The sequence below is a fragment of the Rhinatrema bivittatum genome, chromosome 9 (assembly GCF_901001135.1).
Source record: "Rhinatrema bivittatum chromosome 9, aRhiBiv1.1, whole genome shotgun sequence".
Classification (NCBI taxonomy): domain Eukaryota; kingdom Metazoa; phylum Chordata; class Amphibia; order Gymnophiona; family Rhinatrematidae; genus Rhinatrema; species Rhinatrema bivittatum.
Window position 1 is genome coordinate 49,518,366 of NC_042623.1, and position 17,327 is coordinate 49,535,692.

At 40.8% G+C, this 17,327-nt stretch overlaps 1 protein-coding gene across 3 annotated transcripts in view; it reads left to right on the top strand.

The window, feature by feature from the left end:
- Positions 1-886: 886 nt before the first annotated feature.
- FAM3C (family with sequence similarity 3 member C) overlaps positions 887-17,327 on the top strand; it is a 118,493-nt gene continuing 102,052 nt past the window's right edge. Inside the window, exon 1 of one of the 3 annotated variants that reach the window (XM_029615832.1) lies at positions 887-1,119. The gene's annotated coding sequence lies outside the window, so the exon portion shown is untranslated. The remainder of the gene's footprint in view (positions 1,120-17,327) is intronic. The other 2 variants (XM_029615831.1, XM_029615830.1) reach the window with 2 other exon arrangements.

Sequence of the window (17,327 nt, forward strand, 5' to 3'; positions counted from 1 at the left end):
GGGTCACCTTTCCAGCCCTGGGGCGCTCTGAATATTTCTCTGGGGTTCCTTGGAATGGGGGCAGGACCCACCTGCAAGGTCACTGAGACAGCATTATCACCAAATAACATAGTCCACTCCAAAATTGTGCTCCAGAGGAAAAAGTTTACGTTAAAAATAGAAAAGGTTCAGCAGATATAAAACAGTCCATATAAATTCACAGCCAAGAGGGAAAACCCCCCAAACACAATTGGTTGTTCTGATATCTTCAAGAAATCACTTTTTACATGCACAATTCTTATACAACACAAGTGTTTCCAATTCAAAAATATCTGCAAGTGCTCAAGAAGCTGCCCAAGATTAACCTCCCCACTATCTTCTGGTGGACAGAAGTTCCTGGTTCCTTCCTGACTTCCTAGTAGAAGAGTTATCTTCCCTTTAGGGTCCTTCCTTTTCAGTTTTTATTTTAATTTTCCTGGGAATTTCAATATTTTAACAAAACATAATCAGTGGAAAGTGACTCTGTTGTAACACACAGGAGAAAAGTTAGTGGGAAAAGTCATTTTCCCCGCTGACAACGTTTTTGACATAACATTGAAATTACAAGGAAAAATAAGAGAAAAACTGAAAGCGATGGTCTCCACTTATCTTCTACTGATTCCAAGAACAAAAAAAAATCCAAGCCAGGCCACAGCACCTCGCTAGTCCTCCCGTCTCCCAGCGCATGGGCAGCATCTTTTACACTCCCCTCCTCGTCTCATCCCCTTTAGGGGCGCGAACCGTCCCTCCTCTCACTAAACTCCGCGCGCACCCGCTGATCCCCTCCCCCTCCTAAAAGACGCTCTCTGTGGCCTGGAAGGTACCACAGCATTAGAGCTCGTGGCGTCGGCTTGCTCTGCCGTGCGCGAGGAGGAGGGGGCGGGCCTCCGCAGGCCGGACTGTGGCCGCAGAGCAATTCCTTGCGGCCGGGAGAGGGTCCTCCACCAGCAGGGGGCGCTGCAGACCGCCGAGGCCCTGGGAGCGGGCGGGTTCGGCGGCGGCGGCTTCTTTCTTTTCGTTTCCTCTCCCGCCGCTGGTCACGGAGCCGGAGGCTGCAGGAAGAAGGGGAGCGCAGGAGGGAACGGCGAGCTGAGAGGCCGGGTGAGGGGGAGACTGGCGGGCGGGGAAGGTGGCGGGCCTATCTGCCGGCACGGTGTACCGATGGGGCATTGCTCTAATGCGAAGGTCGGAGGGGGAGCCGGACCAGCTCCGAAACTCCCCCTCTCCGGGCCTAATGGTGATCAGTGATGCGGCTCGCGACTGAGTCGTACGTACCGAATAAGTTGTCGGGGAGTTCCGTTTCTTTGTTTTCCGTTTAGTGCACGACGGGGAGACGCCTTCATGTATATAATGTTTTTCTCTTTTCTCCTTCTTTCTGTGCATGTATCTCTCTCTCTTCCTTGCTGTCTCTTTGGAAGGATGTATCTTTATTCCCTTTCTCTACATGTTTCTGCCTCTCTCTCTCTCTCTCTTTGTTAGCGTCAAGAAACTTTCTTGTCAAGAAAGTAAATGTGAGGGTGATGTTGGAGGGGTTTTGGATACAGGCTGCTCTTCATTATGATTTATTCCTTCTTGAGGCATTGCAGATCTTTTATTGTACTATTTCTTTTGTATCCTAATAAGACATTTTCGGTTTATCTCGTGCTGCTTCTGTACATCTGTGTGTATGGCTGTGTAAGTGTTTCAGTGGACTTGAAAATGAGATCACACGGTGATTGAAATATAGGCAACTGTTCTTGGCTTCTGGCCCTTACATCAGCTGATGTCACACCGTGGACATGGTCCTCAGTTCTAGTTGTTATTAATACCAGCACAGTACCATGACGATTTTTTTTAAAGGAGTATATCTTATTAATAATTAAAATACTCTTGGAATATGTTTAGAAAGACAGGACAAAAAACATGGGAGATCTAGGATGAAAACAAAAAGTCTACAGATACTTGATACCTTAAAATAAAAATCTAGAAGTAAATTGTCATTGTCCTCTCCTCTGAACATACTCAAGACTCAGAAAATTTTCTGGAAAAAAAAATGTATCCTCTGGCGTAAATTTATGCAATAACATGCATTATCCATCCTCCTCTTTTAACAAACTCCTTCCTGCATTTCATTTCCTGGTTGTACTAGCTATATTTCTGCTTTACATTTACCAACAGGATTCTTGCTAAGTTTGATAAGAATCAGCAGAACTGCAAGGTATTTAGTCACTCCCACCATTCTAAGAAATAGTCTTACAGGTATATAGTATTACAGGTATTGTTGCTTTAAGGATTAAGATTAGCATGAAAAAGGAAATCTTGCCAAACTGTTTCCTTATATGACAGGTGGAGAGAACTGATGGCCCCTTTCTGTTATAACCTTTAGAATTGTGCAAAAGTACTCGGTGATTTTCTGTTGCTGTTCCCTGTTGTCATTTTGAGTAATCTGGCTGAAAAGGGGTGCCTGTGATATAGATATAGCCATGGTTTTTGGCTGTTATGGATCAAAGGCAGAAGAAGTAAAATGATCTGACCTTTTAGTTAAGGGTTAGAGCAGGAGTCCCCAGACCTGGGCTGCCAAGCCCATTTTTATGGCTCATCATAGCTTTTTTTGCTTTTTTTTTTTTCCTTTATGCAGTTAGATCCAGAGGAAGATTTTTTATTTTTTAAATGCATGGGCAGAGGCATAAAAGCTGGCAGGGTTTCCCAGGCCGAGCCAGCTGGATCCATGCTGGTGTGAGTATAGCTACTGATGGGGTAGCTAGGGTTGGGAAAGGAGGGAGATAAGTGGGTGAGCGAGTTGGTGAAGGGAGGGAAGGGGTGAGAGTAAAGGAATGGATGGAAAGGGAAGAGATAGTGTGCTGTGCCCTGCATGTGCACCTACCTAAAACCGCAGGGGCAGGGATTTTGGCATGGCATTGCCAACTTCCAAGAAATCACCACGATATTAAGTCTGAGGAACCACAGAAAAAGCAGGGCTGGTGTTAATTCTTGGCATTAACATGTGATGAGCATTATTGGCTATGCGCTGGTTTGGACATGCGTTTTGATGTGCTAATTTTACCTTATTGCATAAGGGGTTATGGATGTGGGTCCAACTACGGGTTAACCTGTGCGCTAGCTGGTATTGCATCGACCTGTTAGTGTCCTATGTGACTTTTCTTTTGAAAAGTTTGGTGACCCTTGGGTTAAAGAGAAAAAAAAAGTGTTGTTCTAAATCATTGGTTCAAAAACTAGTATTTGTTTCATTTCTTTCGGTAGTTTGTGTAAATTTGTTAAATGCATATTATTCAGTTTTGGGGTGTAAAATGGCACTTATACACAGACTACTGAAACAAATGAAATGAACTGAAAAACCATGCTGGAAGAAGTGCTGACATGAATGGATGAGCCAAACTGAATATTTTTGGTGTGGACATTCCTAATATTTGTCCATACAAGGGGCAATTTTCAATGGCTCAGGTCCTGTGCAGAGTATGCTACCTGTTCTCAATGGGGAACAGCCTGTGGTGTTTCCCTTTGAATATCAGCAGGTGCAAAACATATGGGGGTAAACGTTTGGAAATCACTTGTACATGTCTTTTCCTTCCTTCCCTTCTCAGACCTAAACACAGCCACTAAGACACACCACCTTTTTAGTGGGGTTAAAGATCATACTCTCTAGCAGCTCAGCTGTATGTAATTTTAGCCAAATTTGAGAGGGCAGTTTGCAAACAAAGTTGATACCGTTTCCCATGAGAAGAGATCCAGTCACTAGCACTAATATTTTACCCTAATGTTGTGGACGAGGAGCTGTATTTGGAGCTTATACAATATGTAAAGTCAAATATTAGATAACTAATGCCACAGACTTTTATTTATTGTTTTTATATCTTGTGCTCTGAGCAGTCGAGTGCCTATATTTTAAACAATTGAACAGCGTTGAACTATTAGAACATGATAGAAGGAAAAACTTCATTTGTTTCAGTTCTTTCAAAACACCCACTGGAGAAGAAGGAAAGATCTTAATTGTTTTGCCAATTTCTGTGGTAACTCTTTGAAGCAATCTTTTCTGTGGGATTGCCTGAACAGGTGTTTTGTAGATGAGTACACCCTAATCACAGATTTGTTCTTAAGGCTACTTGCAATGGAAAATTTTTTGGCTGTCACCTTGTGCAACCTGATTTGACCTGTCTGCTCTGCTCATACCTTAGGGCCAGCACTTTTTTTTTTTTTTAAAGAATACCTTCTTTTTCAGTATCTATAACCAGGAACTATTTAAAAAAAATTCCTGTAAAAGAACACACTAATCCCTATTATAAGCCTATGGTTTAATAAATCAAGTCCTTCCTTGTTAGATTCCTCAGAGTGGTACTGCAGCAGTTGGAATGTGGCTTCTGATGCAACTTCATGCATACAGTTCCTGCAATAATATCAGAAGCCCTGTTACCATCACTACACCACCATTAGAATCAGTTACAAGCAATATATAAAATAATTTTTCAAGTTTTTTAAATGGACACTAAGGGATATAATTTTTGTCATTGTAAACTGGTATCTGTGGCTTTTAGACAATTTTGTGACTTGAGCTCAATTTCTAGGAATGTCTTTGGCCACACCTGATAGGTTTAAAAAGCAAAACCCTCAGGTGGGCCCAATTAAGCTCATAGTAAAGGCTGGAATGATTCAAGCTGTTGCAATTTGGGAGTTGAAGGGCAGAAGGCTGGGCATTGTGTGTGTTAAACGATCACACACCCTGCCTTTTGTTATACGTTCCTCTGTGACCATGTTTGCTCCAAACTATTACTGCACATACTGTTACCATATAGGAGGTTGCAATCTTGCAAAATATTTGAAATCCCCCACTGAACAGCATTTTATGCTGTCTGTTTTACTCTAGAAACAGAGAATATGATGGTAGATCCAAACCGCAACACCCTTCTAGTTTGCCCAGTCACCCTTTCTGTTACCATAACACAGACCCTGCTTGATCTGATGATGTTCTCCCCTTCCTCATCACCAGAGATCCTCTGTGCTTGTATCATGATTTCTTGAAATGCTGTACTGTTTTTGCTTCCACCATTGTATATATATTTTTAGATTGAAGCATCAAATTGCATTAGTAAATACCAATTTTTTTCTTACATTTAAGAATAATTGCATGTTGATAGCACAGGAGGAACCTGGGAGCCTTGTTGTGACAAGACTGTTTACACTGCTCCACTTTTATTCCTTGTCTTATTCCTCTCCCCAGCCTTCTCACCTTTTAGTTGACTACTTGTTTATCTCGCATCTAGTGAGGGCTGTCGAGCCCTTTTGTTAAATTATTTTATGAAAAGATTCTGTCCATGAATAGAGCACAGCTGGCCAGGTACTTCTTGTTAAGAAATTAGTAACACATGACTGCTCATCCATCCTAGTTTCACCTCATTTTTTATCTGCCATGGTAAAGCTCTACAGTTGATAGACATGGAATGTACTTACCACCGTCAGGCTGGAACAAAGCTGCAAAATATGCAATATTTTAATATTTCCCTTTTGTGACTACAGTGGAGTTGAGACTGAGGTTAGATAAAAGCCAGTTTGCTTACTGTAAACAGGATGAATTAGCCATGCTGTCTGGGATGTCCCCTTGGCGGCCTGAGTGGAACTTCTCAAAGATCAGAGCTTTGGCTCTGTGCGGCCTTTCCTGCGTGGTGCCATCTTCCTTCAGTTTATCCAGCAACGCGAAGAATTCAGAGGCTATCCAGGGAGGTGGGTGGGTCAGCATGGCTAATTCTTCCTGCTATCTATGGAAAACACAGTTTACGGTAAGCAAACTTGCTTTTTTTCCTTTCAATAAGCAGGCTGAATTAGCCATGCTGACTGGGAGTCCCCAGCAGAGGGTTGTGACTGCACCTGTGAAGACTTAGAGATGGGACATAACAGAGTCCTGCAGTCCTGGATGGTCACTGTGCATTCAACCAGCCCCTGGTGTGGACGGCCTCATTACCTTGTTGCTGACACCAGACACAGCACTGGGCTTGGCAGTGTTGAAGAGGCTTGGTGGTCAGGACAGTAGTAAGACTTGAAAGTATGCAGCGATGACCACGTGGCAACTTTACATATGTCCAGCAATGGTACCCTGTGGAGATGCGTCACTGAAGTTGCTACTGCTCTTACTTGGTGTACCTTTGGTGTGCCAGAAAGGCCTGCTGCTTGCGTGGCATAGCAAAAGAATGCACTGAGAAATCCAGTTGGACAGAGTCTGTTTGGCTACCGGAAGGCCCGGTGCTTTCGGGTTAAAGGAAACAAGCAGAGAAGTCCGCTTCTCAGAATGTGTTCTTCGTTTATAATAAGCTAAGGCTCTTTTACAGTCCAATTTGTGAAGGAGCCGTTTCCTCTCATTTTCATGTGGTTTTGGGAAGAATGTTGGTAATGTGATGGTCTGATTCAACTGGAAAGCTGATACGAACTTAGGTAAAAAAGAAGGATGTGTTTGCAAGGTAACCTTGTCGTGATGAAACTGCAGATATGGGGAGTAGTGAACCAGTACCTGTAGCTCGCTGACTTCTTGCCGAGGTCACCACAACCATGAAGAGCACCTTCCAAGTTAGATACTTCATATTGAAGGGAGGAAGCATGAGCTGTTCAAGCAGTAGGTTGAAGTCCCACGGAACAGGGGGTTTCGTTACAGGTAGTCGCAATTGCAAGATCCCTTTTATGAAACGGTAGATCAGAGGATGGCTGGATACTAGAAGTTTGTTGTATGGGTGATGATATGCAGCGATAGCACTCGCATGGACACATACGGATGCCATCACCAGACCCGACTGAAACAGGGTATGGAGATATTCCAACAACTCCTCCTGGGGGGCAAGAGAAGGGGGTCTATGTCTCTGCCCTCACACGAAGCCGAGTATCGGAGCCACTTGTCCTGATAGTTCCTTCTAGTATAAGTTTTCCTGGTAGTCTTAGTTATCCACCCAGTCAACTTATTTCTCAAAAAAACACAGGTTATGAATTAAGGTCCGCCATTGAGAAAGTGTGGGAGAGTCCGCCTTCACCCAATTCTGTAAGATAGCTTTTCCCCCCAATAAAAGCACCTTACAAATCCACAATTTTTCATAGGATTTCCCCACCACCCATATATATATATATATATATATAACTTTAAATTTTAGCTTTCTCTCTCTTGGGGAGCCAGTGGAGCTTATATAGGATAGATGTCACATGGTTTCTTTACTTGGCCCCTGGCAAAAGGCCTCCCTGCTGAGAGTTGGCAGCCCTGATATAAAAGTATCTGCACCAACTTGCTGTTTTACCTTTAAATGTTTTAGAGGAGGGTGAGCAAACTTGTAGAATTGCAGCCCCTGCTTAAATTCATGCAATTGGTTGGGGCTCACCTCAAGATTGGTTACTTCATATATAAAAATATATCTATCTCCAGGCAGCCAGTGGCTCAAAACCCGTTTCCTTTCTCTTGAAATTGCTGAAGGGAGTAAGCTGGTACATGTACATGGGTACAGAAAGGCAGATGCCCCACTCCGAGACAGAGGGAATCAGATAGTGTTTCTCCACTTTTTTAAGCCTTAGGCACACCTGCATTAACACAAATGGAGCAGGCTGTGTGGACCTGGAAGGGCTCGCCTGGCCAAAAGAAGAGCTAGGGAAGCACTGAAAGCCCCAAAAGTCTCTCTCCCAAATTTTAAAGCAAAGAGGGAGGGAGAATGGAGACATGCATGAACTTGTGACAGTGGACCAGCTCCCTTTATATACAAACATAACCCGCTCTGAAGTGCGAAAAAGTGCAATATCCATGCTATATGATTTATTTTATTTGTTTTTATATACCGACATTCACCCAAGAGTATCACATCGGTTTACATAATATCTAGTGAGATAGTGTGATAACAGGTCATACTATCTTTACATTGAAACATTGTAAAATTACAGCGAAGTAAGGTTTTGTAATGTATAAAATTATAACATTGTAAAATAAAAGTGATTTATCTTAACAATATAACAGCTAATGTTTGATTTGACTATTGAGAGTTCTCATTGTGGGTTATGTGTGGGGTTAAAGCTCTGTTTGGTATTGGTTGTTGGGGATGACATGGGGTTAAATGTTAGCTGGGTAGGCTTTTTGGAATAGCCATATTTTTAGTGATTTATAATTCTGTGATGAGGGTTCCGTTCTGAGATTTGCTGGTAGTTTGTTCCATAGTGCGGGGGCCTGCTATTGAAATGGCTCGTTCTCGCGTTGAGGTGAGGTGGGCCGGTTTGTTGGATGGGTTGGAAAGTCGTCTGGTATTATTGGATCGTAGGTTTCGTTGGAGGTGTATGGATGAAGGGTGTCCCTTAGCCAGTCTGTCTTTTCGTTGTTAAGGGACTTGTGCATTAGGGTAAGGGCTTTATATTGAATTCTGTGTGTTATGGGGAGCCAGTGGAGGTCTTTTAGTATGGGGGTGATGTGTGTGTGTGTGGAGCGTTTGCTGTTTGTGAAGGATCTGGCTGCCGCATTTTGGAGTAGTTGGAGGGGCTTGAGGGTGGAGGTTGGGAGCCCAAGGAGGATGGAGTTACAATAGTCGAGTTTGGAGAATATGAGGGCTTGGAGTACTGATTGATAATCTTGAATGAGTAGTAGTGGTTAGATTTTTGGCTTTACACATAAGAAAATGCCATACTGGGTCAGACCAAGGGTCCATCAAGCCCAGCATCCTGTTTCCAACAGTGGCCAATCCAGGCCATAAGAACCTGGCAATTACCCAAAAACTAAGTCTATTCCATGTTACCATTGCTAATGGCAGTGGCTATTCTCTAAGTGAACTTAATAGCAGGTAATGGACTTCTCCTCCAAGAACTTATCCAATCCTTTTTTAAACACGGCTATACTAACTGCACTAACCACATCCTCTGGCAACAAATTCCAGAGTTTAAATGTGTGTTGAGTAAAAAAGAACTTTCTCCGATTAGTTTTAAATGTGCCCCATGCTAACTTCATGGAGTGCCCCCTAGTCTTTCTACTATCCGAAAGAGTAAATAACCGATTCACATCTACCCGTTCTAGACCTCTCATGATTTTAAACACCTCTATCATATCCCCCCTCAGTCGTCTTTTCTCTAAGCTGAAAAGTCCTAACCTCTTTAGTCTTTCCTCATATTGTTGAATCACCTAACAGTTTCTTCTATTAGTTCGTTACTGTATTATGTGTGTTCTTAATGTACCCCACTCTGAATGAAAGAAGGGTGGGTAATAAATGCCACTAAAAAAAAAGTAAATATAAATAAATAATGTAAAAATATATAAAAGTACAGTAGAAGGGGGAGGACATTTGGCTAGAATACCTCTCGCTAGAGAGGAAGGCAGAAAGGGACTGGTCCGAAGCTCTTTCTCTACTCTTTGAGCATTAACAGCAGGATTGGCCCGAGGCCTCGCCCCCGGAAGTGACATCAGCAAAGGGGTCGGAACACTGAGAATAAATTTGGGACAGGTGCGGCGCGCAGCTGCCGGCGTTCTGCCGAAGCCGCGCACCCCTTGGTGAGAATTATTTCTTATCTGCTCTTTTGAAATCTTATGGGCAGAAAAAGGAAAACCAAAGTTTGGACCTCTTCGCCGGCAGTTCCACAGGTTAAGGGACCTATGGACCATCATATTACAAGTTGGGTAAGTCAGACTGCCTGTAATTTGATACCAGATATTTCCTTTTCATCTGGAGCATCAGGAAGTCCCAGCCAGCAGCTAGAATCTCAACCACAAGTGGGAATACTTGCCCCCCAACAACCAATTTTAACTCAAGGAGATGTGGTTATAATTGATATCGGTGATCTATATCCCACAGAAGGTGATGGTATAGAGGACTTGGGGCTATAGGGGGTTCTGGACTACAGAAGTTAGTCTCAGATCCCATAGACCCCCAGAATATAACATTGGTTGATGTATGGAGGGCAATTAATGAGTTGCAAAAGGCTATGTTGGGTTTTATGACTCAGAGTAATAGTTCATCTATTGAAACTAAAAATGCATTAGATTCTCATGTTACTAGGTTGAAACAAATAGAGGAAGTAAGTAGAACAACAACTGTACAGATAACTCTACAATCAGTTAATTCTTTTTATTAAGGATAGCCTAGTTATTCATAGGTAGATGGAAAGAAAGCCTGGAGAATGAAAACAGAGTGAGGAATTTAAGGTTCTTAAATTTTCCTATTACTAGACTTTTATTACCTAGTGAATTGTTAAAAAAAAAAAATTAGTAGAAAATGTATCTATATCAACTATAGATGATAAATCTGTGTCTAAAATTTATTATGTATCAAACACCAGAATTAAGAGACAGGAGGGAGAGGAAGGAATGGACGTTGTCCAGCAAGAGTCTCCAAATGTAACTTCTTTTTTGGAATCTTCATTGGATGACATACCACAAAGAGCAACATTATTAATTACTTTTTGTAGAGAAAGTTATGATCCTAATTTTACAGAAATATTTCAAAAATAAGGAGTTCTTGTTTTGCGGACAGAGTCCAACCTTTTCCGGATGTATGGCGAACTGCGCAGACTAGGAGAAAGCAATTCCTGAGTTTAAAACCTAGAGTGTGTATGCGAGTGGAAAAAGTTTTTGTGAGCAAAAGCCCCCCTCTTCTGCTAATTCATGACAATCTCAGGGCATCTGGAAATCCAAAATGCCCAGGGATGGAGAGCAGAACATTTTTTTTTTATCTTTATTAGTTTTAATTAGTGGGTCTTTGGGTCTGCTCTTATTTATTTATTTGGCATTTTTTTATATACCGATAACCGTTTGCACATCGTATCGGTTTATACTTAACTTGGAAATTATAGGCTAGGCCTTACATGGAATAGATAACAGTAGGTAAAAACTGAGAGAACAAAAACAACCAAAAGTACATAAGTTAAACGCTAAGAAAGAACTTATTTACAGACTTACATAGCTAATCAATGGCAAAAACGGGGATTCCAGAATACAATTATATGGTGGGGGTAGAGAACGGGTAGGCCTGTAGGAAGAGCCATGTTTTTAGTTTGTTTTTTTTTTAACTTAGTCTCAGTGCGCAGATCTGGGGGGAGAGAGTTCCAAAGCATAGGGCCAGCAAGGGAAAAAGCTCTGTTCAAAGTTGAGATAAGCTTGTAGGGTTTGATAGAGTGGGTGCGGAGAGTTCCTTGAAGGGCTGGACGAGTGGGTCTTGTGGAGGTGCGTGGAAGAAAAGGGGGGCAGAGCCAGTTGAGGTTTTCGTTCATAATACTTTTGTGGATGAGGGTTAGTGTTTTGAAGAGGATGCGAGATTGTATTGGAAGCCAATGTAGCTCAATGAGAGTTGGTGTAATGTGGTCTCTTTTCTTAGAGTTTGTCAGTATACATGCTGCTGCATTTTGTAGGAGTTGCAAGGGTTTGGTGTGCGTGGAGGGGAGGCCAAGGAAGAGAGCGTTACAGTAGTCTATTTTGGAAAGAATAATGGACTGAAGTACAGTGCGAAAGTCTGAGAAGTGTAGTAGGGGTCTGAGTTTCTTGATGGTTTGTAATTTGAAAAAGCAGTCCCTTAGGATAGATTTGATGAAGGGTTTGAAAGTGAGTTGGTTGTCAAGAAGGGACACCCAGGTTTCGGGTGTGCGAGTGGAAGTGTTTTATTGGTGTCTGGAGATTTTTTATATGAGTTTTTAATTATTTAATGTTCTATCAGCTTTTTATTAGTATGGTCTTACTACTGTTGGTTTTATATTTCTTGATTTTTTTTTTTTTTTTTTTTTTTTTTTTTGAGGACTGGTGATGTTTCTGTTTTTCCATTGTTGCACTGTATATAGAGTGTGGCTTGTAGCGGTTTCCAGTTCAGTTTTTGTCAGTACGTTTTTCTTTATACTTTATGATCTCTTTATTCTGTGATAGATGAGGGTCTGTCTTTATTCTGCATATGTGATGAGGTAAGGTATTTTGCTAGCATGTAGGTTCTGTGCAGGGATCTCTAGCAGCCTGACTTGTTCTGTTTTCCTAATAGGAGGTGTATTGATATTTTAGGGCCTGGTGTATTATTTGCAGCTTTGCTTTTTCATAGGTAGGGTTGTTATTGTTTGAGTGCTGACAGCTTGCGCTGTTCTGATATAGGAGGTTTACTGTTTATTTCTCTTGTCATATTTTTAATAAAAGTAATACTTAGGCTTTTGTTTGTTTCTGCCATGGATTGTAATGAACAATGCATCATACGTATGAGCATTGTCCATCAGGTGTGTCACAATGAGAAAAGGTTGAGACCCACTGCTCTACATTATTGAAGAGAACTGGCCCTTAGATAAATTGCTAAGGCATTCAGCTAATCATCCTATCTTTCTTCAGAGCAAATTACTGGTTTACCATCGCAGTCTGTCACAAAACCAGTTTGTAAACTAGTCCACCTTTGGGCACCCTCCCAGCCTAGTCATTTATTTATGCGCTTCCTTTGCAGGAATGCTTTGCTGAAATAGTCACCAGATTGAAAAATTGATCAGATGGACTAATCTCTTTTTGGTAAAATCATGCTGCCTTGGATCCTGCACACCATATTTCACTGTCCTTTCCTTTAATAGATTTCCAATAATTTACTCACCATTGAGATAGGTTAACACATATAAAAAGGGTCAACATCCACCCTGCTCCAATCTGCGGTATCAGTCCAATCTATAGATTGTTTGAACAAATAATTCTTCAGTGGGCACTTGAAATTAATTTGAACTATTTTAATATCCTAGGATATATCCATCCAGACCCCCTAGCTTTGTCTACTTTGTTAGTTCTATGCAAAAACTCTGTTCCACAAGTGGTATGGCATCTTCGTCACTGCATTAAGTACCCCTTCCTATTTTCTATGGTCCCTCTCTACATAGAACATTTTTATTCAACAGTTTTTTGCTCCTTTGGGCTTCCACCTCGGTCAGAACTGCCTTCCATTGCAGTGTAAAGCCACAAACTTTCATTTGCCACTGCCTGGGAATCTTCCCCTCTGTTTTTAAACACACCTAGTCCATCCTTTTCAATGAGAGCTCTTGGCCATTCAAACCTTGTGCATCTTGAGAACGACCAGTAGATGTTGCCGTTGAACAATGACCTCCCACCGCAGTATCCACAGCTCTGTCCAGCCTGGGAATGGAACCCGATGGAAGATTTTTGAACGCTGAACTTTATTCTGGATGGATTCTTGTCAGTTTGAGCACTGGATTTCTTGCTGTGGGATATTTCTATAATGGATTTTCTGCACCATGTGTGTGTGTGTGTATATTACCAGTTTACTTTTATGCTTTAAATGTATATATAAAGCTATACACTTTATGAAAAAATTCAAACTACTGAAACAACAAGAAAAATGAAAGAAACCCACTTTTCGTATTCACAGTGTGTACCTGAGAGGGATGAGGCTATTCTGTGGACTTCTATATGTTACAGTGCATGCTCAGTTTATGAATTTACAAATTGGGTTTTACTCACTGATTTATTGTAGAATGCAAATGGAGTCTAAACCTCCTGGTTGTGTGTGTGTTTTTTGTTTTTTTCTGGGACTGCTGTCTTCAGGCAATAGGATAATGACTACCCAGTGATAATGATGAACTAATTTGAGGGTGGACCTCCTTCAGCTTTACTCTGTTCAGAAAAGCTTTTACTTTAGAGATAATGTCTTCAGGCAATAATCCAGTTCCAAGATTTTTTTTATTTCTGCTGTGGATTGTAATGAGCAGTGCATCACACACATGAGCATTGTCTCAATACTAGCCACTCTACTCGGGATTTAATCTCAGCCTTTACGGTTCAGTGGTCACTTTTGTGGAAGATGAACAGCGGGACAGAGTGCTGCCATGTGACCTATGAAGGAAGATTGTTTTTTGTTTATTTTCTTAATTATTCCTGGTTTTCAAATGGACTTGCATCCCAGTGCATTGTGATAGATTCAGCTTCTTTGGTTTTGAAGTCTATCATTAGAGTTTCCAAATTACACTAGAAAAAGCATTAAGAATGCAAAATGTTTCTCAAAAACTTAGATCCCTTGGCATTTCTATTGTAGGATACCAGCTAAGCTTGGTGGCTTTGTAGCAAGCCCTTAAGTGTGACATAATGACATTTGTCATCTTTACTGAGACCCACATTGCATGTGCCTTTCTACAGGAGTGACCACTTCTGATGCTCAAGAGTCACAAACAGACATGGGTTTCATGATATCCAAAATGACTGTGCATGAGAGAGATTTGCATATAATGGAGGCAGTGCATGCAAATTTCATGCATCTTGCTCCTGAACTTTTCCTCTATCTGCAACATAAATGGAATGACTTCTGCTATTTTCTTCATGAAACTAGCAAAAGAAAGGTCTTCAGGTAGGGATTCCCTTCCCTCTTCCCTGCCACCCTAAATTTTCTTTTAATTTATTTAGATTTTTATATTCCGCTTTTCGCACTTTTTCCAGCACTTCAAAGCGGATTACATGCAAATACTGTAGGTATTTCTCTATCCCCAGAGGGCTTACAATCTAAGTTTGTACCTGAGGCAATGGAAGTAAAGTGACTTGCCCAAGGTCACAAGGAGCAACATTGGGACTTGAACCCTGGTCACCTGGTTTGTAGCCCGCTGCTGTAATCACTAGGCTACTCCTCCTAGTGGGATCTTCCTGAACCCTGAACTTTTCCACCTGACCTATATTCTTGGACACCCTTTCTGGAGTTAAGAAACTCATCTTCCCTTTGTATCAAACAGTTACCAGGTACTCCAGAGATTGGGAAGGAACAAACTTGCTCTTCTGAAAGTGTATTATTCAGCACAAGCCTTCTAAAACCTGTACTAATCTGTTAGATGCCATGAGGCCTTCCTGATAGGACTTGGCGCTGATCAAGACAGGAGGGGATCGTGATTCACCCATTTCTCAAGAAAGCTGCAACCACTAGCTTACTTAGGTAAAAGTTCTTAGAGCCAAGGTGAGACCAAAAGGGAGCGCTCTGAACTGACAATGTTTCCCCAAAAAAACAAAGAAAGAGACCTCTGAAGATCTTCCCCACTGGGATTATGAAAATATGCCTCCAAGAGATCCAGAGAAAAGAGGAACTTGTCCTGTCGCATTGCCACTAACACAGACCAGAGAGTTTACATACAAAAGTGAGAAACATGAAGACTGGTATTTACTCCCTTCGAGCCAAAAAATAGACAAGTTCCATCCTTCTTTGGAACCACAAAGTAAACTGATTAATGATTGTGACTTTGTGCTTCGGGCATTACTAAATCACAGCACGCAGCCTCTTGAAGGCAACCTGAACCACTAATCTCCCTGTGAGCGACCCACAAGGAGAGAAAACTAAGTCATTAGAAATCAGAATGGCAAGCTCTAGGGCATAGTTGCTGCCATCTACATTTTTTTTAATTTATTTTCTTTATGGAAAAACATTTCCATTTTTTAAATTTAATTTAATTTATTTATAACTTTTTATACTGATATTCGTGGGGACATCATATCGGTTTACGGTGAAACAATAGATGGAAAATACATTGAAAAGGTGGAGGGGAGGGACAATATAGGAACAGAGAATTTTGAATAAAATGTACTTGTCTTAGTGCAGCAAAGTATCCTACTTACTCTGGAAATTAAATTGGACCAATGGGATCTAAGACCCATTGGTCCAGTTTTATGTGGGTCCACTCCTGGTAAAACTACTGCAGGAGACTACTGCTTAAAATTTCTGCTTGGTTGTGAATGCTCCAGGTATCTATCCGGTTGTAACAGCATCCTAACAATTGCAAATTTAATTTCCAGAGTAAGTAGGATACTTTGCTGCACTAAGACAAGTGCATTTTATTCAAAATTAAATTTAAAAAGTGGAAATGTTTTTCCATAAATAAAATTTAAAAAAAAATGTAGATGGCAGCAACTATGCCCTAGAGCTTGCCATTCTGATTTCTAATGACAGTTTTCTCTCCTTGTGGGTCGCTCACAGGGAGATTAGTGGTTCAGGTTGCCTTCAAGAGGCTGCGTGCTGTGGTTTAGTAATGCCCGAAGCACAAAGTCACAATCATTAATCAGTTTACTTTGTGGTTCCAAAGAAGGATGGAACTTGTCTATTTTTTGGCTCGAAGGGAGTAAATACCAGTCTTCATGTTTCTCACTTTTGTATGTAAACTCTCTGGTCTGTGTTAGTGGCAATGCGACAGGACAAGTTCCTCTCTTCTCTGGATCTCTTGGAGGCATATGGCATTATTCTATAGATATTTAGAAAACATGGAAAGTCATTCTATATCAATTCATAAATGAAACAAAATTAAAATTATTTAAAAATAAATATACCAAAATAAAGGAAGTGCAAATTTAAATTATACCATAATCAAATCCTCTGCTGAGACTCTTACAAAGCATTTAAAATCAAACTCCTAGCATGAGGAGACAAGCTAAGAATATATTTAGACTATTAGTTAGACTATTGCAATTCTTTATTATTAGGTACCCCATCAACACATACCAAACCGCTACAAATGGTTCAAAATACGGCAGCTAGAATTCTAACAAATACAAGGAGAAGAGAGCACATCACCCCGATCCTTAAAGATTTACACTGGCTGCCAATCCATTTCAGAATTCTTTATAAGTCAATCACCATAATCTATAAATCCATCCAACAAATCGCTCCTCTCAACCTACAAATCCCTTTCATAAAGCATACTTCCTCCAGACCCATAAGAGAGTACTACAAAGAGTCTCTGCAGGTACCACCTTCCAAAACTTCCCTCCATATAACTTATAGAGATAGGGCTTTCTCCACAGCAGGACCCACTCTTTGGAATTCCATACCAACGGAACTTAGACAAGAACCCTGCTTATTGACATTTAGAAAAAGACTCAAAACATGGCTTTTCAAACAAGCCTTCCCAGACTCAGACTAAAAACAATTCTCTCCGATATTCAAATTCCAAGCAACAATTCTCTTTTATAACCATCCTGATAATCTTCCCCTACACTTTATAAACATCCAGAATCTTCATTACTTATGTTTTCTTCCTCATTGTTAAAAACTGCATTTTTGAACTGAACAATTCATTGTAAATCATTCACTTCCATCTTTGGAAACTTTTACCATTCTACAGGTTAATACAACATGTTAAAGTTCCTATCTTTTCTTCTTCTTACTCCTAGTTGTACGTATCCTTGTTTATTGTAACTGTATTTATAATATGTATATTACATATTTGGTTCTATGTTCCAGTTATTACCCCATTGTTTACTGTAAACCGGCTTGATGTGATGTTATCACGAATGCCGGTATAGAAAAAATCAAAATAAATAAAATAAATAAATATATTTATTCCACATCAACAGGAAATGTTTCTTCCATGAAAAGTTAGCATCATTAGACAAGACTAAA